Source organism: Salvelinus sp. IW2-2015, unplaced genomic scaffold, assembly GCF_002910315.2.
Source record: "Salvelinus sp. IW2-2015 unplaced genomic scaffold, ASM291031v2 Un_scaffold648, whole genome shotgun sequence".
In the NCBI taxonomy this organism is placed as follows: Eukaryota; Metazoa; Chordata; class Actinopteri; order Salmoniformes; family Salmonidae; genus Salvelinus; species Salvelinus sp. IW2-2015.
In genome coordinates, this window is record NW_019942588.1 from 523,180 (window position 1) to 545,393 (window position 22,214).

At 41.7% G+C, this 22,214-nt stretch overlaps 1 long non-coding RNA gene across 1 annotated transcript; it reads left to right on the forward strand.

Annotated features, from left to right (window-relative positions):
• The first annotated feature begins 3,959 nt into the window (after window positions 1-3,959).
• On the forward strand, window positions 3,960-6,818 carry LOC139023975 (uncharacterized). The gene is made up of 2 exons (XR_011475206.1): window positions 3,960-4,353; window positions 5,063-6,818. It is a non-coding gene; the product is annotated as an uncharacterized lncRNA (long non-coding RNA).
• The last annotated feature ends 15,396 nt before the right edge of the window (window positions 6,819-22,214 follow it).

Sequence of the window (22,214 nt, forward strand, 5' to 3'; positions counted from 1 at the left end):
TACACTAGCTCTTTTCCCTATGGTCAAATAAAATCACATGCTTGGAATACATACTGATAAAGCCTACAACAGTAACTACTACCAGTTAGACTCCCCCACAGGTATGCTTCCGGTTCTCACAATAAGAAGTGTGTGTACTCAGGCAGTAGTTTGAAAACAAAGACAATGCGTAACCATTGGTGTGCCCCACTTTTACATGAAGAATTTCCAATGTCGTATTATTATTTTTTACTTCAGAGCATCCTATTTGTATTTATCCATCTATTCTACACCTTTAACTGCTTTGACAATGGTTTTATACAATAGATGCAAATCACAATCACAATCTTGTATTATGCGTTGTGTAAAATTTTTAAATGCAATCTCTTCAGGAAAAGCTTCCTTGGTAATAGATTGCTAGTGATTGCAAGCAGAGCAATCACTAGCTAGTGATAACTAACAGAGATATTTGAAATGCGTGATATCCTTGACTTCCTGCTACAAGGACAGGGAGATTAACCTATAATGACTACCTGTTACAAAACATACTGTATTTCAAACTGTATGAAAATAAATCTGTAAATAAGAAGTTGTATTAATTCCTGGATTATGAGTGCAGGCATTGAATAGCTGGCTGATGAAATAGCTACACTACATGATCAAAAGTATGTGGACACCTGCTCATCGAACATCTCATTCCAAAATCATGGGTATTAGTATGGAGTTGGTCCTCCCTKTGCTACTATAACAGCCTCCACTCTTCTGGGAAGGCTTTCCACTAAATGTTGGAACATTGCTGCGGGGACTTGCTTCCATTCAGCCACAAGAACATTAGTGAGGTTAGGCACTGATGTTGGGCGATTAGGCCTGGCTCGCAGTCGGCGTTCCAATTCATCCCAAAGGTGTTCATTGTGGTTCAGGTCAGAGCTCTGTGCAGGCCAGTCAAGTTCTTCCACCCTGATCTCAACAAACCCTTTCTGTATGGAACTCGTTTTGTGCACGGGGGAATTGTCATGCTGAAACAGGAAAGGGTCTTCCCCAAACTGTTGCCACAAAGTTGGAAGCACAGAATCCTCTAGAATGTCATTGCATGCTGTAGCGTTAAGATTTCCATTCACTGGAACTAATGTGCCTAGCCCGAACCATGAAAAACAGCCCCAGACCATTATTCCACCTCCACCAAACTTTACAGTTGGCACTATGCATTCGAGCAGGTAGCAACAAACCTGGATTCATCCATTCACTCCAGAGAACAGGCTTCCACTCCACTTCCACTATTTATGGAGATTGCATGGCTGAAATAGCCGGATTCACTCATTTGAAGGGGTGTCCACATACTTCTGTATATATAGTGTATCGTGCAAGAGCAATTTAAAGAGCACGGTTTCATAGTTTCATCATAAATTGGTAATATGAATGGGTAATCATTTGATGGTGATATGAATGTACGCACATTTAATTTCTTTATAGATTGTCCTCAGGGCACATCTCTTGGCCAGCCATATGTGCCTGATGTTTCATAACAGTGACAGTGTGTCGTTAAATTGCTTGATAATTTATCTTCATGATCTGTCTCTATTGATTACAGAGGTTAGGGACTGCCAGAAGGAAAGGTGAGGGAGATATATTATACTTGATTACAATATGATTATAACCTGTTATCTGTTTCATCTATCAAAAAGGATTAACAGATTACTGAACTGAGATGTATGAAATTGCTTGACTGGACTGTACAATCATGCACCACAACAACTGAGATCCAGTCCATTATGTTTCTTGATTCACCGTACTGTAAATGAATTCTAGATCTGAAATCCTGTTTATGTATTTATGTTAATAGTCTTTTTGATAATAGTTTGGAGTTGAAGTTGGAGGACAGTGTGAGTGGTTGTTCCTGTATAGAGTACCACAGTATGAGTCATAATACTCATATAACCTAGCGGTCAAACAAGTAAATGGTTCCAATCGTTTTTCTAACATAAATTTTTCCCATAGGGGATTATAGAAACACTTCAAATAAGGGCTGCTTCGCATAGGCTTACCCTGGCGTGGCGTTTTGATAACCGTGTAAATCTCTCTCGGACAAGGTGACTTTAATCAATATATTTGACTATATTTACCCCCCCCCCCCCCCCCAGCAATGAAATAATAATTAGCTGCTAATGTGGCTATCATAAAGAACTACAAATGCCATGATGATCTGGACGAGACTGCTGAATCGAGGCAAAGGTAAGAATCTCTGGATTAACTATCTAATGTTTGCTAAATTTATTAATGAATAAATTGGCACAATTTCTTGTGCAAGTTTTAAATTGACACAATACCTGTTAGCAAACGTGTCAGCTAGAGATGACGTGCAGGAGCTTGCAGGGATTTGTAGTCTTCTATGGTGTCTACTTTGATGCTAATAAGCATTTTCGAATCTGAGAGTCAATAGAGCCGAATATATTGATTAAGTCACCTTGTCTGAGAGAGATTTACATGGTTATCAAAACGTCACACCAGAATAAGCCTACATGAAACCCAGCCCCTATTTTAAGTGTTTCTGAAATTCTCTATGGGAAAAATGATTGGTGGAAAAACGATGGGAACCATCTCCCTGTTGATCGCTAGGTTTTCTGGGTATTATGACACCTCTATTGATAGACATAAGATGGACAGGACATGTGAACACCTGGATGTGTCTCTCTGTCCTTATTGTTCTGTGGCAGTAGTACAGGAAATCAATCATTCTATCAATCTGAGACATGATTGCTACAGTGGCCTGGACTCAAGTGAGGTGTGCCCCAATTCCCATAAAACCTTACCATATAGAATAAAGAGTGCTGATTTCGGATCAGTTTGAACTATATCAGCACTCCTAATCTGAGACACTTGACACAATGATCACTATCTCACTTCAATTCTGATAACTTCAGAGATAAGTCTTGCCACAATATCTATCTTTGTTATCTATCTCCCAAGGACACACAATTCTCATGACACTGTCCACTCAAGCACTCTTGTCTAGCTATCATCTTCATTAGGAGCCCTGCTTATCTTTGGCTTTACAGTATGTGCAGCTCAAGATGCCAGTAGACTCTCTTTGTAATCTCATGCCCAACGACAAAGGTCGCGTTTGACGAGTTGATCCAACAGACCTTCATAGGGCGGGAGTGTCTGGGAGTGAGATTAATCACTTTTTGGTCTTCTCTGTGATCTTACTGTTGTGTACTGTATGTCCAATATATTTTTTTATTTAACCTTTATTTAACTCGGTTAGTAAGTTAACTCAGTAAGTTAAGAAGAAATTCTTATTTACAATGACGGTCTACGGCCAAACCCAGATGACGCTGGGACAATTGTGCACCGCCCTATGGGACTCCCAATCACGGCCGAATGTGATACAGCCTGGATTCGAACCAGGGACTGTAGTGACGCCTCTTGCACTGAGACGCAGTGCCTTAGACCGCTGCGCCACTCAGGAGCCCAAATTGCCCTGCGTTGTTTGAGCACAGAAAGTATTTTGATGCAAACTTTGCTACCTGACCGTCAGTAGGCTATGTTGCTAGACAGCCTACCTGGGTTCTGATCCAGGAGTTTCTCATACTGCTTTTTAATTATTTGTTACTTTTATCTATTTTTTACTTAACACTTATTTTTTTCTTAACTTCTTAAAGCATTGTTGGTTAAGGGCTTGTAAGTAAGCATTTCACTGTAAGGTCTACACCTGTTGCATGTGACAAATAACATTTGATTTGACTAGCTGATATCCTACACATCACAATGTACAATAAAGCCTGAGCTTAGCTTCATCATTTCATCTTCTTTCAAAAAAATATTTATTTAATATTTCTGAAAAGCAAAAGTGTAGTTTTATCAGCTTCCTTTATTGTCTATGGTTTTACTGTGAGTGTAATTTCAAAGACAGTGGTTCGACAGATTGGTCCTCACCCAGTTTCGTTTCGGCAGCACCCTTTGGGTTTCTCTGATAACTCCCCTACCCAGTAGGGGGCGGGGTCACATGTACCGGATATTGATACAGTCTGCGGAACAGCTGTGAAAGAATAAACAAAGCTGAATGACAAAAAGAAGGGGGAAATACAACGAAGCAGGTTTTAACATTTGTGTCCACACAGAACTCTGAAAATCACAGATTCACGGTGAGAAGAAGTTGGGTATGCGATGTGTCTTCGACATCAACATACATGATGGCTTTGTAATATAAGGTTAGCTATCACACATTATAGACATAATAGATTCATACCATGCGCTTGTACTGGAGTCAAACAGGCTTCCTGTTTAGATTAAGCCACTGCAGAGTCGGCGCGAGATATGGCTCGGRAAAAGTACCACAGTCCAGAGGTGAGAAATGCGTTGTACCACAGTCCAGAGGTGAGAAATGCGTTGTACTTAGTTTTTTCCCATTATACCAACTGTTACACCAAGGACTGCTAGTTTTTAAATTGGAGAAATACATTTTCTTTAGAAAATGTGGTGTGTTTCCTAACTTATCTTGAACTATTTATAGTTGTGAAATAAATGAGTGGCAGTGACTGCAGAATTAATGGTCAGAGGTGGGTAGTAACTCGTTACAAGTAATGCGTTACATGTACTTAGATACATTTGAGGAACTAGTACTTTTCTTTTACTCATGTCATTTCTGAAGGAAATAACTTTTTACTTGTTAAATTTTACCAAATAATTTCAGTTCAATATATTTATATTATCATTGTTGTCAGATGAAAATCACATTGAATGTGAGGTTCTTATTTTTTTTTATATTAATCGATACAATTGGTTCCCCTTTACGTATGTCTGTATGAACATTTCACAACCCCTTGACCAATGAAATGTATTTAAAATAACGTAATCAAGTCCGTTGGCTCTCATTGTCGTCAAACCCCCTTTAATTACCATCTGCCTTTCTAATATTATATATTTCTGGAGTAAAATAAGTATTTCTCGGATATACTTTTGCTGTTGAAATTGTGTTTTGATCTGAGTGCAAATGAAATGGCTAGGAACTAGCTAGTAARCACATGTCATATAATGAAAAATCTCAGTAAGCTTTATGTGCCATATTTGTTTATTTTATTTACAGCGTGTAGCGACAGAACCGAGGGGGGAGAATGAAGTGGAAAGGAACGGTTCGGAAAAGGATGACATTGGACATGAGGCTCTTTTTCCTGACGTAGTTAAGCCAAAATCACACCCGTTATTGAGGGGCGTTCTACGACGCTCCCATTGGCTAGCTAGCGTTGTCTCACTCACAGGCGATTAGCGCAGTGGCGTTCCAATTTAAGAATGTAAAGTGTAATTTAACAATTAGCTGCCTACCGTAGTGCTGGCCTATTATTATCATGTTTGGTAACGTTTGCCCATGTTTTTATATTCAGAGTTTCAATGAGTTGTAAAATGTCTCAACTCTGTTGAATTCCCGCAATTGAAGGTCAGCTAAATTTACCTAGACTACTTAATCTTAAGGATCCGACTGAAATTTCGCACTACGTGATATTCACTTCCGGACTTGGGGAGCGTGCGTCTTTTTCCCAACACAGTTAAGCCAAAACCACGCCCCGTTTTTCAAATATGCAATCTACAACGCTGTGAGTGCTCCAAGTCCGGAAGTGAATATCACGTATTGTGAAATTTCAGCCACTGATTAATAACATTTGCCCTTGTATTTCAAGATTTGAAAAATATAATAACATGTCGTTGGACAGAGCTAACCATTAATGTCCCTTAAACGCTCAAAGACAGATTCAGTGGCTGTAACATAGTATTCGACTGAATGATTAGCTAATAAATGAGAAATTATGAATAATAAGCATAATTACACTTTCCATCCTTACCTTGGAAGACCACTGTCTCTGTGCTGATCGCCTGTGAGCGAGACAACGCTAGCTAGCCAATGGGAGCGTAGTAGAACAAAAGATGARTTAACTATGGCAATTGATACAGTATCTGCACAGTTTGATTATTTATTACTTACATGATTCTTACCTTGATGTTTAATTCCATGCTGAAATTTGTCTGATTTGCATACTAGTAACAGGATTGATAGTGAAATGTCAATATTGATTGTTGGTTGACTGTTGAAATACTTACCTGATCCTTGTGGATATTTTATTCTTAATTTAAAAAAAATCAACATCACAATTGGTTTAAATCTTCTTAGTACGCATTCACCATCACAAGTAATTGAAATTCATTTTCATTAATGCTATTGAAATTGTGAAATTATTCCAATGTCTTAAGTACTGTTTTATGAAATTGAGGTCATTGATAAAGTCAACTTTGAATAAGACTGTAATTTAAACTGTACAGCCTACCTGTGCTGAGGATATCTGAAAGATAATGCTGTTAGGCTTAAATAATACATGCATGTCTATTCATTTGCAGTAAGTTATAAAAAAAATGTTAGCTGTCGCTCACAATTTACCATAGGATGTAAAACATGACCAAACTACATTTGTAACTAGTACTTAATTCATTTTCTGACTGGATACTTTTTTACTCTTACTTGAGTAGTTTCCAGTGATGTAAAGTACTTACATAGTACTTTAAAGTTTTTATTGAAGTATTTATATTCTTGACAACTTTTACCCCACTACATTCCTGCAGAAAATGAATTGCTTTTTACTCCATATATTTTCCCTGACACTCGCTATATTTTGAATGCTTAGCAGTTCGGGAAAATGGTTCAATTCATGCACTTATCAAGAGAACATCCGTTGTCATTCCTACTGCTTCTGATCTGGCGGACTCACTAAACACACATGCTTCATTTGTAAATAATGTYAGTGTTGGAGTGTGCCCCTGGCTATCTGTAAAATAAATACATTAAAACAAGAAAATGGTGCTTTCTGGTTTGCTTAATATAAGGAATTTGAAATGATTTATACTTTTGATACTTACGTATATTTTAGCAATTACATTTACTTTTGATACTTAAATATATATTTAAAACCAAGTACTTTTAGACTTAAGTAGTATTTTACTGGGTGACTTGAGTCACTTTCTAATAAGGCATCTTTACTTTTACTCAAGTATGACAATTTGGGTACTGTTTCCCACCACTGTTAGTTTCTTTAGGCTGCTTTTACTTAAGTAAATTACAATGTAAGTAACAGTACTTTTACTTAATTACAGCTTTTCAGTACTTTACCCACCTCTGGTAATGGTATTGACTGTTTATAGTTGAAAAGGTAGATAGATGGAAAGATTTGGTTTGTTGATTGATTGGGTAGAATAGCCTGAACATGTGAAAGTTGGTTTAGTGTCTATAGTTTGGATAGTTGGTGTTACGGTTGGTGGGTTATTTTATGCTAATTTGTCTCTCTGTAGATATAGTTTAAGTTTTAATAATTTTAAGTTAGGATAGCCTGAATGTTTAAGGTTTGTCTTCTAAATGAATTGTCCAATGAGCAGGGTCATTTTGAATAGATACCTCCTGTATTCCTATGGTTCTCATTGAAACCCATGATATTTTATGCTAATTAAACATAGTTGTAGTTGGAAAAAGTACAGGACGTATCGYCCCCATCTACCGTCAACCAATCATTTCAATGTGGAGCTATACGGAACCCTCCGCATTGTTACAAAATTTGGGAGGCGCACGGTGATGCGGTACAGAGCTTGTTTTTGGCCTCCGGAGACATCGCAATTGCGTCACACCCTTTGTACGGAGCCTCCGGCCCGCTACCCCAGATCACGCATAAATAGGCTTTTACCCCCAAGGAGTTGTCTACATCAGCCAATGAAGACAACCGTTCACTATGAAACAGAACAGAAGAGACACTTCTTAATTCTTACCATCTGTCATCCATATGATGTGTTGACCTAAATGAGTTGGCAGCCATGTTGATCTCAATAGGCTCATACTATAACACTTGTAAACAAACAAAGAAATCACTAACTGGGCAGTATATACGCATCTTTATGTAGCTGTCTTACGTGAACCAGGCCCGTAATCATTAAACAGTTGCAAAACAAGTTTCTATTGGACAAATTCAGGTAGGTCGCTCCCTGTTTCGTTTGCTTCCTTTTAAGAAACATTTTGCAACAGAGTCGGCGTAGTGAATACACGCCCCTGTTTCACTTCCTATGAGCCATCCCCACCTCACTGCTCTCCTCTCTCTGTTCAGCTGCTGTGTGTGAATGAGTGTCTTACATGACTTTCCATTTTTTTATATTGATTTTCTTTTTCTTCCTTTCCTGAAGGTTGGTCTCTGCTGACAACACCGCTATGGGAAGGATCTTCCTGGACCACATTGGTGGGACATGCCTGTTCTCCTGCGCCACTTGTGACACCATCCTGACCAACCGCTCAGAGCTCATCTCCACAAGCTTCACCGGCACCATGTTGAGCCCGGTGATAGTCTACTACTCCTACTACAGTAGGTACGCTACATGATCAAATATATGTGGACACCTGCTCGTCGAACATCTCATTCCAAAATCATGGGCATTAATATGGAGTTGGTCCCCCCTTTTCTGCTATAATAGGCTCCATTCTTCTGGTAAGGCTTTCCACTAGATGTTGGAACATTTCTGCGGGGACTTGCCATTCAGCCACAAGAACATTAGTGAGGTCAGGCACTGATGTTGGGCGATTTGGCCTAGCTCGCAGTCTGAATTCCAATTAATCCAAAAGGTTTAAGATGGGGTTGAGGTCAGGGCTCTTGTGCAGCCCAGTCAAGTTCTTCCACACCGATCGACAAACCATTTCTGTATGGACCTCACTTTGTCCACGGGGCATTGTCATGCTGAAACAGGAAAGGGCCTTACCCAAACTGTTGCCGCAAAGTTGGAAGCACAGAATCTGCTACAATGTCATTGTATGCTGTAGCGTTAAGATTTCCCTTCACCAGAACTAAGGGTCCTAGCCCAAAGAATGAAAAACAGCCCCAGACCATTATTCCTCCTCCACCAAACTTTACAGTTGGCACTATGCATTGGGGCAGGTAGCGTTCTCCTGGCAACCGCCAAACCCAGATTCGTCCGTCGGACTGCCAGATGGCGAAGTGTGATTCATCACTCCAGAGAACGCATTTCCACTGCTCCAGAGTCCAATGGTGGTGAGCTTTACCACACTCCAGCCGACGCTTGGCATTGTTCATGGTGATCTTAGGCTTGTGTGCGGCTGCATGGCCATGGAAACCCATTTAATGACACTCCCGACGAACAGTTCTTGTGCTAACATTGCTTCCAGAGGTAGTTGGAACTCGGTATTGAGTGTTGCAACCAAGCACAGACGATTTTTGCGCTTCAGCACTCGGCGGTCCCATTCTGTGAGCTTGTGGGGCCTAATACTTCGCGGCTGAGCCGTTGTTGCTCCTAGACGTTTCCACTTCACAATAACAGCACTTACAGTTGACCGGGGCAGTAGCAAGGCAGAAATTTGACAACCTGACTTGTTGGAAAGGTGGCATCCTTTGATGGTGCCACGTTGAGTCACTGAGCTCTTCAGTAAGGCCATTCTACGTCTATGGAGATTGCATGGCTGTGCTCAATTTTATACACCTGTCAGCAACGGTGTGGCTTAATTAGCAGAATCCACTCATTTGAAGGGGTGTCCACATACAGTGCATTTGGAAAGTATTCAGACCCCTCCACTTTTTCCACATTTTCTTATTACTTATTCTAAAATGATTGAGGAAAAAAAATAACAATCTACACACAATAACCCATAATGACAAAGCGTAAACTAACTTTTTGCTAAACTATGAAAAATAAAAACATACCTTAGTTACTTAAGTATTCAGACCCTTTGCTATGAGACTCGAAATTGAACTCAAGTGCGTCCTGTTTCTATTGATCATCCTTGAGATGTTTCTACAACTTGGAGTCCACCTGTGGAAAATTCAATTGATTGGACATGATTTGGAAATGCACATGCCTGTCTATATAAGGTCCCACAGTTGACAGTGCATGTCAGAGCAAAAACCAAGCCATGAGGTCGAAGGATTTGTCTGTAGAGCTCAGAGACAGGATTGTGTCGAGGCAAAGATATTGGGAAGCGTGCCAAAAAATGTCTCCAGCATTGAAGGGCACCAAGAACACGGTGGCCTCGACCCTCTTAAATGTTAACGTTTGGAACCACCAAGAATCTTCCTAAAGCTGGCCGCCCGGCCAAACTGAGCAATCGGGTGAGAAGGGCCTTGGTTAGGGAGGTGACCAAGAACCCAATAGTCACTGACAGAGCTCCAGAGTTGCTCTGTGGGAATGGGATAACCTTCTAGAAGGACAACCATCTCGGCAGCACTCCACAATTCAGGCCTTTATGGTAGTGTGTCCARACGGAAGCCACTCCTCAGTAAAATGCACATGACAGCCTGCTTGGAGTTTACCAAAAGGCACCTAAAGGACTCAGACCATGAGATACAAGATTCTCTGGTCTGATGAAAACAAGATCGAACTCTTTGGCCTGAATGCCAAGTGTCACGTCTGGAGGAAACCTGGCGCCATCCCTATGGTGAAGCATGGTGGTGGTAGCATCATGCTGTGGGGATGTTTTTCAGCGGCAGGGACAGGGAGACTAGTCAGGATCGAGGGAAAGATGAACGGAGCAAAGTACAGAGATCCTTGACGAAAACCTGCTCCAGAGTGCTCAGGACCTCAGACTGGGGTGAAGGTTCACCTTCCAACAGGACAACGACACTATGCACACAGCCAAGACAACGCAGGAGTGGCTTCAGGACAAGTCTCAATGTCCTTGAGTTGCCCAGCCAGAGCCTGGACTTGAACCCGATCTAACATCTCTGGAGAGACCTGAAAATAGCTGTGCAGCAACGCTCCCCATCCAACCTGACAGCACTTGAGAGGATCTGCAGAGAAGAATGGGAGAAACTCCACAAATACAGGTGTGCCAAGCTTGTAGCATCATACCCAAGAAGATTCAAGGCTGTAATCGCTGCCAAAGGTGCTTCAACAATGTACTCAGTAAAGGGTTTGAATACTTAGGTAAATGTGATATCATTTTTTTTTATACATTAGCAAAAATACAAAATAAACCGTTTTTGCTTTATCATTATGGGGTATTGTGTGTGTATATTGATGATGGGAAAACAGGCGGGAAAGGCGGGAAAAAAACAATTTGAATCAATTTTRGAATAAGGCTGTAATGTAACAATGTGGAAAAAGTCAAGAGGTTTGAAAACTTTCTGAATGCACTGTACTTTTGTATCTTTTCATTTAAAAAAAACAATTTCAGTCATTTAGCAGAAATTCTTATCCAGAGCGACTTACAGTTCCTCTTAAGATAGCTAGGTGGGACAACCACATATCACAGTCATAGAAAGTAAGGGGTGGGGGTCACATGCAAGTTAAGTTGTTATTATTATTTCTTCAGGGGGGTCAAGGTGAGTAGGAGGATTATTTAAGATATGGTTTGAAGAGGTAGGGTTTCAGATGTTTTAGGAAGATGGGCAGGGACTCTGCTGTCCTAGCTTCAGGGGGAAGCTGGTTCCACTATTGGGGTACCATGAGACCTGAAGTGGCAGAACTGAGTGTTGGGGTGTAGGGTCTGAGAATAGCCTGAAGGTAGGGAGGAGCAGATCCTGTTGCTGTTCCGTAGGTAAGCACCATGGTCTTGTAGTGGATGCCAGCTTTGACTGGAAGCCAGTGGAGTGTGTGGTGAAGCGGGGTGACATGAGAGAACTTGAAGGTTGAAACCAGGTGGGCTGCAGCATTCTGGATAAGTTGCAGGGGTTTGATGGCACAAGCGGGGAGCCCAGCCAACCGCGAGTTGCAGTAGTCCAGGCGGGGGAGGACAAGTGCCTGATTTAGGACCTGCAACATTTCCTGTGAGGTAATCTACGGATTTTGTAGAGCATAAACCTGCAGGGGCGGGTCACTGTTTTGATGTTTGCAGAGAACATCAGGGTGTTGTCCAGGGTCACGCCAAGGTTCTTTGCACTTTGGGAAGGCGACACTGGAGTTGTCAACCAGGATGGAGAGGTCATAGCAATGATAGTAGAGACCATGTGAGGATATGACGGAGCCGAGTGACTTAGTGTATTTAGAGGAGAGGGCCTAGAACTGAGCCCTGGAGGACACCAGTAGTGAGAGTACGTGGTGCAGACACAGATCCTCTCCATGTCAACTGGTAGGAGTGGCCTGCCAGGTAGGATGCAATCCAAGAGTGTGCAGAGCCTGAGAATCCCAGCCCTGAGAAGGTAGAGAGGAGGATCTGATGGTTCATGGTGTTGAAGGCAGCGGATAGATCTAGGAGGATGAGAACAAAGGAAGAACCTGGATCAGGTTGTCAGTCAACCTACCAGGGTAGTTAAACAGCACAGGAATTAAATGATCAAACATCTATTGATCACATTTTTACTAACGCTGCAGATATTTCCTTTAAAAGCTGTATACAAATCCATAGGATCTAGTGATCACAATATAATAGCCAAACCAAAGTTCCAAAGGCTGGGCCTAATATAGTGTATAAGAGGTCATACAAGAAGTTTTGTAGTGATTCATATGTTGTTGATGTAAAGAATATTTGCTGGTCTGTGGTGTGTAATGAGGAGCAACCAGGCACTGCACTTGACACATTTATGAAACTACTTATTCTAGTTACTAATAAGCAATGACCCATTAAGAAAATGACTGTAAAAACTGTTAAATCCCCTTGGATTGATGAGGAATTGAAAAATGGTATGGTTGTGAGGGATGAGGTAAAAGGTATGGCAATTAAGTCTGGCAGCCCAACTAATTGGCAAGCGTACTGCAAATTAAGAAATCATGTGACTAAACTAAATAAACTACACTATGAAACAAATGATGTAAAGAATGATAGTAAAAAGTTTTGGGGCAACTAAAAAGCCAACTCGGCTTTTTATTGAATCAGATGGCTCATTCATCACAAAGCCCACTGATATTGCAAACTACTTTAATTACTTTTTCATTGGCAAGATAAGCAAACTTAGGGATGACATGCCAGCAACAAACGCTGACACTACACATCCAAGTATATTGGACCAAATTATGAAAGACAAGAATTGTACTTTTGAATTCCGTAAAGTCAGTGTGGAAGAGGTGAAAAAATTGTCTATTAACAATGGCAAGCCACCAGGTTCTGACAATCGAGATAGAAAATTACTGAGGATAATAGGAGACGATATTGCCACTCCTATTTTCCACATCTTCAATTTAAGCCTACGAGAGTGTGTGTGCCCTCAGGCCTGGAGGGAAGTTAGTCATTCTGCTACCCAAGAATAGTAAAGCCCCCTTTACTGGCTCAAATAGCTGACCAATCAGCCTGTTACCAACCCTTAGTAAACTTCTGGAAAAAATTGTGTTTGACCAGATACAATGCTATTTTACAGTAAACAAATTGACAACTGAATTTCAGCATGCTTATAGGGAAGGACACTCAACAAGCATAGCACTTAAACAAATGACTGATGATTGGCTGATAAAAATGATTGTGGGGGCTGTCTTGTTAGACTTCAGTGCAGCTTTTGACATTATTGATCATAGTCTGCTGCTGGAAAAAATGTGTTATGGCTTTACACCCCCTTTAGACAATCTCTATTGCACTCCACACTGCCCTTTCCCACCTGGACAAAAGGAACACTTATGTGAGAATGCTATTCATTGACTACAGCTCAGCGTTCAACACCATAGTACCCTCAAAGCTCATCACTAAGCTAAGGATCCTGGGACTAAACACCTCCCTCTGCAACTGGATCCTGGACATCCTGACGGGCCACCCACAGGTGGTGAGGGTAGGTAGCAATACATCTGCCATGCTGATCCTCAACACTGGAGCTCCACAGGGGTGCATGCTCAGTCCCCTCTTGTACTCCCTGTTCACCCACGACTGCATGGCCAGGCACGACTCCAACACCCTCATTAAGTTTGCAGATGACACAACAGTGGTAGGCCTGATCAACGACGAGACAGCCTATAGGGAGGAGGTCAGAGACCTGGCCAGGTGGTGCCAGAATAACAACCTATCCCTCAACGTAACCAAGACTAAGGAGATGATTGTGGACTACAGGAAAAGGAGGACCGAGCACTCCCCCATTTTCATCGACGGGGCTGTAATGGAGCAGGTTGAGAGCTTCAAGTTCCTTGGTGTCCACATCAACAACAAACTAGAATGGTCCAAACCCACCAAGACAGTCGTGAAGAGGGCACGAAAAAGCCTATTACCCCTCAGGAAACTAAAAAGATTTGGCGTGGGTGCTGAGATCCTCAAAAGGTTCTACAACTGCAACATCGAGAGCATCCTGACTGGTTGCATCACTGCCTGGTCCAGCAATTGCTCGGCCTCTGACCGCAAGGCACTACAGAGGGTAGTGCGTACGGCCCAGTACATCACTGGGGCTAAGCTGCCTGCCATCCAGGACCTCGACACCAGGCGGTGTCAGAGGAAGGCCCTAAAAATTGTCGAAGACCACAGACACCCCAGTCATAGACTACTCTCTACTACCGCATGGCAAGCGGTACCGGCGTGCCAAGTCTAGGACAAAAACGTTTCTCAACAGTTTTTACCCCCAAGCCATAAGACTTCTGAACAGGTAATCAAATGGCTATCCGGACTATTTGCATTGTGTGCCCCTCTTTTTACGCTGCTGCTACTCTGTTTATCATATATGCATAGTCAGTTTAACTATACATTCATGTACATACTACCTCAATTGGGCCGACCAACCAGTGCTCCCGCACATTGGCTAACCGGGCTATCTGCATTGTGTCCCACCACCTGCCAACCCCTCTTCTACGCTACTGCTACTCTCTGTTCATCATATATGCATAGTCACTTAAACCATATCTACATGTACATACTACCTCAATCAGCCTGACTAACCGGTGTCTGTATGTAGCCTCGCTACTTTATATAGCCTGTCTTTTTACTGTTGTTTTATTTCTTTACTTACCTATTGTTCACCTAACACCTTTTTTGCACTATTGGTTAGAGCCTGTAAGCATTTCACTGTAAGGTCTACAACTGTTGTATTCGGCGCACGTGACAAATAAACTTTGATTTGATAATGTGGATAAAGAGTTAAAGTTGAAGTCGAAAGTTTACAGACACTTAGGTTGGAATCATTTAACCTTTTGTCAATAGGGGGAGCTGTTAGCATTATTTTTTTTTTTACATTTCCAAATTAAACTGCCTCGTACTCAATTCTTGATCGTACAATATGCATATTATTGTTATTATTGGATAGAAAACAGTCTATAGTTTCTATAGGAGTTGAAATTTTGTCTCTGAGTGGTACAGAACAATTTCTACAGCACTTTTCATGACAGGGTTCAGATTTCAGAAATTTTTACCTCTGATCTGGGGTCTGTTTATAAGCTGTCTCTTATACACATCTAGATGTGTATAAGAGACAGGTCTTAGACTACTCTCTACTACCGCATGGCAAGCGGTACCGGCGTGCCAAGTCTAGGACAAAAACGCTTCTCAACAGTTTTTACCCCCAAGCCATAAGACTTCTGAACAGGTAATCAAATGGCTATCCGGACTATTTGCATTGTGTGCCCCTCTTTTTACGCTGCTGCTACTCTGTTTATCATATATGCATAGTCAGTTTAACTATACATTCATGTACATACTACCTCAATTGGGCCGACCAACCAGTGCTCCCGCACATTGGCTAACCGGGCTATCTGCATTGTGTCCCACCACCTGCCAACCCCTCTTCTACGCTACTGCTACTCTCTGTTCATCATATATGCATAGTCACTTAAACCATATCTACATGTACATACTACCTCAATCAGCCTGACTAACCGGTGTCTGTATGTAGCCTCGCTACTTTATATAGCCTGTCTTTTTACTGTTGTTTTATTTCTTTACTTACCTATTGTTCACCTAACACCTTTTTTGCACTATTGGTTAGAGCCTGTAAGCATTTCACTGTAAGGTCTACAACTGTTGTATTCGGCGCACGTGACAAATAAACTTTGATTTGATAATGTGGATAAAGAGTTAAAGTTGAAGTCGAAAGTTTACAGACACTTAGGTTGGAATCATTTAAACTTGTTTTTCAACCACTCCACAAATTTCTTGTTAACAAACTATAGTTTTGGCAAGTCAGTTAGGACATCTACTTTGTGCATGACACAAGAAACAGGTACAAAAGTATCTATTGCCACAGTAAAACGAGTCCTATATCAATATAACCTGAAAGGCAGGTCAGCAAGGAAGAAGCCACTGCTCCTAAACCGCCATAAAAAGCCAGACTACGGTTTGCAACTGCACATGGGGCCAAAGATTGTACTTTTTGGAGGAAGGTCCTCTGGTCTGATGAAACAAAAATAGAACTGTTTGGCCATAATGACCATTGTTTGGAGGAAAAAGGGGSAGGCTTGTAAGCCAAAGAACACCATCCCAACCGTGAAGCACGGGGGTGGCAGCATCATGTTGTGGGGGTGCTTTTTTGCAGGAGGGACTGGTGCACTTAGATGGCATCATGAGTAGATGGAAAATTATGTGGATATATTGAAGCAACATCTCAATACATCAGTCAGGAAGTTAAATCTTGGTTGCCAATGGGTCTTCCAAATGGGCAATGACCCCAAGCATACTTCCAAAGTTGTGGCAAAATGGCTTAAGGGCAACAAAGTCAAGGCATTGGAGTGGCCATCACAAAGCCCTGACCTCAATCCCATAGAAAATATGTTGGCAGAACTGAAAAGCATGTGTGAGCAAGGAGGCCTACAAACCAGACTCCCTACACCAGCTCTATCAGGAGGAATGGGCCAAAATTCACCCAACATCTTGTGGGAAGCTTGTGGAAAGCTACCCAAAATGTTTGACCCAAGTTAAACAATTTAAAGGCAATACACTCAATTTGTATTTGGTAGCATGTAAACTTCTGACCCACTGGGAATGTGATGAAATAAATAAAATCTGAAATAAATCACTCTTTACTATTATTCTGACATTTCACATTCTTAAAATAAAGTGGTGATCCTAACTGACCTAAGACAGGGAATTTTTACTAGGATTAAATGTAAGGAATTGTGAAAAACTGAGTTTAAATGTATTTGGCTAAAGGTGTATGTAGACTTCCGACTTCAACTGTACTTGTCTAACAGAACACAGACGGTGTTCTTTAATGGAAGCCTATCAAATATAATCCAGTTAGAATCAGGAATTCCCCAGGATAGCTGTTTAGGCCCCTTGCTTTTTTAAATTTTTACTAACGACATGCCACTGACTGAGTAAAGCCAGACTTTCTATGCATGCGGATGACTCAACGCTACTACAGCGACTGAAATGACTGCAACACTCAACAAGGAGCTGCAGTTAGTTTGAGAGGGTGGCAAGGAATAAGTTAGCCCTAAATATTTCTAAAACTAAAAGCATTGTATTTGGAACAAAATAGTCTCTAAATCCTGAACCTCAACTAAATCTTGTGATAAATAATGTGGAAATGAGCAAGTTGAGATGACTAAACTGCTTGGAGTAACACTAGATTGTAATCTGTCATGGTCAAAACATATTGTTACAGTTGTAGCTAAAATGGGGAGAAGTCTATAATAAAGCGATGCTCTGCCTTAACAACACTATCAACAAGGCAGGTCCTACAGGCCCTAGTTTTGTCACACCTTGACTACTGTTCAGTTGTCACAAAAAAGGACTTAGGAAAATTGCATTTGGCTCAGAACAGGGCAGCACGGCTGGCCCTTGGATGTACACAGAGAGCTAATATTAATAATATGCATGTCAATCTCGCCTGGCTGAAAGTGGAGGAGAGATTGACTTCATTACCACTTTTATTTATGACAGGTTGAATGCACCGAGCTGTCTGTCTAAACTACTGGCACACAGCTCGGACACATTATGCATACCCCACAAGACATGCCACAAGAGGTCTCTTCACTGTCCCCAAGTCCAGAACGGACTATGGGAGGCACACAGTACTACATAGAGCCATGACTACATGGAACTCTATTCCACATCAAGTAACTGACGCAAGCAGTAAAATTAGATTTAAAAAACACCTTATGGAACAGCGGGGACTGTGAAGCAAAACAAACATTGGCACAGACATGCATACACACACATAACATATGCAATATATATGTAACAGTATAACTTTACGGCGTCCCCTCGCCCCGACACGGGCGCGAACCAGGGACCCTCTGCACACATCAACAACGGTCRCCCACGAAGCATCGTTACCCATCGCTCCACAAAGGCCACGGCCCTTGCAGAGCAAGGTGCAACACTACTTCTAGGTTTCAGAGCAAGTGACGTAACTGATTGAAACGCTACTAGCGCGTACCCGCTAACTAGCTAGCCATTTCACATCCGTTACACTCACCCCCCTTTCAACCTCCTCCTTTTCCGCAGCAACCAGTGATCCGGGTCACGGCACCAATGTAACAGTATAACTTTACGGCGTCCCCTCGCCCCGACACGGGCGCGAACCAGGGACCCTCTGCACACATCAACAACGGTCRCCCACGAAGCATCGTTACCCATCGCTCCACAAAGGCCACGGCCCTTGCAGAGCAAGGTGCAACACTACTTCTAGGTTTCCAGGGACCCTCTGCACACATCAACAACGGTCGCCCACGAAGCATCGTTACCCATCGCTCCACAAAGGCCACGGCCCTTGCAGAGCAAGRTGCAACACTACTTCTAGGTTTCAGAGCAAGTGACGTAACTGATTGAAACGCTACTAGCGCGTACCCGCTAACTAGCTAGCCATTTCACATCCGTTACATATATACACATGGATTTAGTACTGTAGATATGTGGTAGTGGTGGAGTAGGGGCCTGAGGATACAGTGTGCTGTGAAATCTGTGAATGTAATGTTTTAAAATTGAATAAACTGCCTTAATTTTGCTGGACCCCAGGAAGAGTATGGGGATCCATAATAAATACAAATAGGCTGAGTGAATGAGTAGGGGATGTTGTCAACCTTTTCAGAGGTTGACAAAGTGGTCCACAGAGAGGGAGGAGGGGTGGAGGCTTAAGGAGGGAGGAGAAGGTGGAAAAGAGTTTAGGGTTAGGGGCAGAAGCTTGAAATTTAGAATGGTAGAAAATGGCTATAATAGCACACACCGAGGAAGAGAGGAGGGAGTGAAAGGATGATAGGTCCTCCGGAAATGTAGTTTTCCTTAATTTTCTCTTAGCTGCCCGCAGCCCTGTTCTGTAAGCTTGCAATGTGCAGGTTGTAGTCAGTGTCCTGTCAATTACACCATGTTCTTAAAGGAAACACACGTTATAATTTTTCTGGCCTTGTCCCATCACTGTATGTGCTACAGCACATAGACGATTCTGTGCTTCCAACTTTGTGGCAACATTTTGGGGAAAGCCCTTTCCTGTTTCAGCATGACAATGCCCTGTGCACAAAGTGAGGTGCGTACATAAATAGTTTTTTGAGATTGGTGTGGAAGAATTTAACTGGCCTGCACAAGAGCCCTGACCTCAATCCCATCGAACACCTTTGGGATGAATCGGAACGCCGACTGCGAGCCAGGCCTAATCGCCCAACATCAGTGCCCAACCTCACTAATTCTCGTGGCTGAATAGAAGCAAGTCCCAGCAGCAATGTTCCAACATCTAGTGGAAAGCCTTCCCAGAAGAGTGGAGGCTGTTACAGCGGCAAAGGGGATCAACTTCATATTACAGATTTTCCCAATAGCTTACTCACTAAAACTGGCCCATGAGGCACAATGACCCAAACCTGTAACTCATTTAGCAGAACCAGACACCAAATCGGCAATACTACTGGCACATGTTTTGCTTTACACTCAGATTGCAATTCTATAACAAACATTTGACAAAACACAATTCTCTACCTTTGGCACAACCTGTGTGCAAATGACAAGCAATACTGTTCAACAAGTTAAGCTCAATTACCAATTGATCACTTTCACATGTGCAAACACTAATTGTGTAAATGTAAACTTTGCAATCAGACCTTTGGTATGGATAAAGGCCACAGGTGAGTACTCCTGTGTTTTGGATGAAAGCAAACGTGGAGGAAGACGAAGAACAAGGAGAGTGATCTCTGATGAAATTCAGGAAACTGTGATGGACCATGTGGTCAACCATGGTTTGACCTTGAGAGAGGCTAGGCAGAGAGTGCTGCCCAATCTGAGCCGCTTCACCGCAGCATCCATCATCTGGACGTTCCAAACTGAGAATAGGTACAGTTAAAGTCAGAAGTTTACCTTAACCAAATACATTTAAAAACTCACTTTTTCACAATTCCTGACATATAATCCCAGTAAAAATTCCCTGTTTTAGGTCAGTTAGGCTCACCACTTTATTTTAAGAATGTGAAATGTCAGAATAATAGTAGAGAATGATTTATTTCAGCTTTTATTTCTTTCATCACATTCCCAGTGGGTCAGAAGTTTACATACACTCAATTAGTATTTGGTAGCATTGCCTTTAAATTGTTTAACTTGGGTCAAACGTTTAGAGTAGCCTTCCACAAGCTTCCCACAACAAGTTGGGCGAATTTTGGCCCATTCCTCCTGACAGAGCTGGTGTAACTGAGTCAGGTTTGTAGGCCTCCTTGCTCGCGCACACTTTTTTCAGTTCTGCCCGCAAATTTTCTAGTGGATTGAGGTCAGGGCTTTGTGATTTCTTTTTCAATACCTTGACTTTGTTGTCCTTAAGCCATTTTGCCACAACTTTGGAAGTATGCTTGGGGTCATTGTCCATTTGGAAGACCCATTGGGATTCAAGCTTTAACTTTCTGACTGATGTCTTGAGACGTTGCTTCAATATTTCCAGTTTTCCATCCTAATGATGCCATCTATTTAGTGAAGTGCACCAGTCCCTCCTGCAGCAAAGCACCCCCACAACATGATGCTGCCACCCCTGTGCTTCACGGTTGGGTTGGTGTTCTTCAGCTTGCAAGCATCTCCCTTTTTCCTCCAAACATAACGATGGTCATTATGGCCAAACAGTTCTATTTTTGTTGCATTAGACCAGAGGACATTTCTCCAAAAAGTATGATTTTTGTCCCCATGTGCAGTTTCAAACCTTAGTCTGGCTTTTTATGGCGGTTTTGGAGCAGTGGCTTCTTCCTTGCTGAGCGGCCTTTCAGGTTATGTCGACATAGGGCTCATTTTACTGTGGATATAGATACTTTTGCACCCGTTTCCTCCAGCATCTTCACGGGGTCCTTTGCTGTTGTTCTGGGATTGATTTGCACTTGAAATACATCCACAGGTACACCTGCAATTGACTCAATGTCAATTAGCCTATCAGAAGCTTCTAAAGCCATGACACCATTTTGTGGAATTTTCCAAGCTGTTTGAAAGGTACAGTCAATTTAGTGTATGTAAACTTCTGACCCACTGGAATTATGATACAGTGATTTAGAAGTGAAATAATCTGTAAACAATTGTTGGAATAATTACTTGTGTCATGCAAAGTTGATGTCCTAACCGATTTGCCAAAACTATAGTATGTTAACAAGAAATTTGTGGAGTGGTTGAATAACGAGTTAACGATTCTAAGTGTATGTAAACTTTCAACTTCAACTCTATGTACTGCAGACATTGGACCTCTTCTACTTGACAGTAGTACAACAAAAAGCTCAGTAAAGAAAGTACATTCTAATACATACTGTAAGGGGAAACAAAGTAAAAGTTTACTGTATGTATGAAATTAGGAGCTATACTACTTTAACATGTTTATCTTGTATATTGTTACTGTAATGTATGCACTTTAAAGACAACCACCACATGGTGATAGAACACATATTTAAAATGAATAGGAGGCTGTCATTGTTCAAATTGTAGTTGAAAATAATGCCATAAGAATGTGGGAAATCCAGTAACGGATGATTGAAAACCCTGCTGTTTTGCATAACATCAGAGTGACCGGATCAACCATAGCCCGCATTCTTAAACACCATCTCCGGATGAAGCAAATCTACAGAGTCCCATTTGAAAGGAATTCTTAAAGAGTGAAGGATAAAACAGTACAAATACAAGTAATGTACTAATATTACACTTTTGAAAACAGACTCAATGATGTTGCCAGGGAACTTTACTATACTAGTATTTACTCTCATTTCAGAGAGTCATGAAGTTGGATGCAAGTCCCATCCCCCAGGAACTCATATTCATAGATTAATTTAGCAAACACTAGTAGGAGAGGAAGGAACATCATTGGTCAGCACGGGGAAATGATACCATATGCACAGTTATGAGCCACAATGGAGTCCTCCACCGCCATGACAACCTTGGACCATACAACACTGCCCATCTCTACATTTCCTGAACACCTTAATCTTTTTCAGACAGA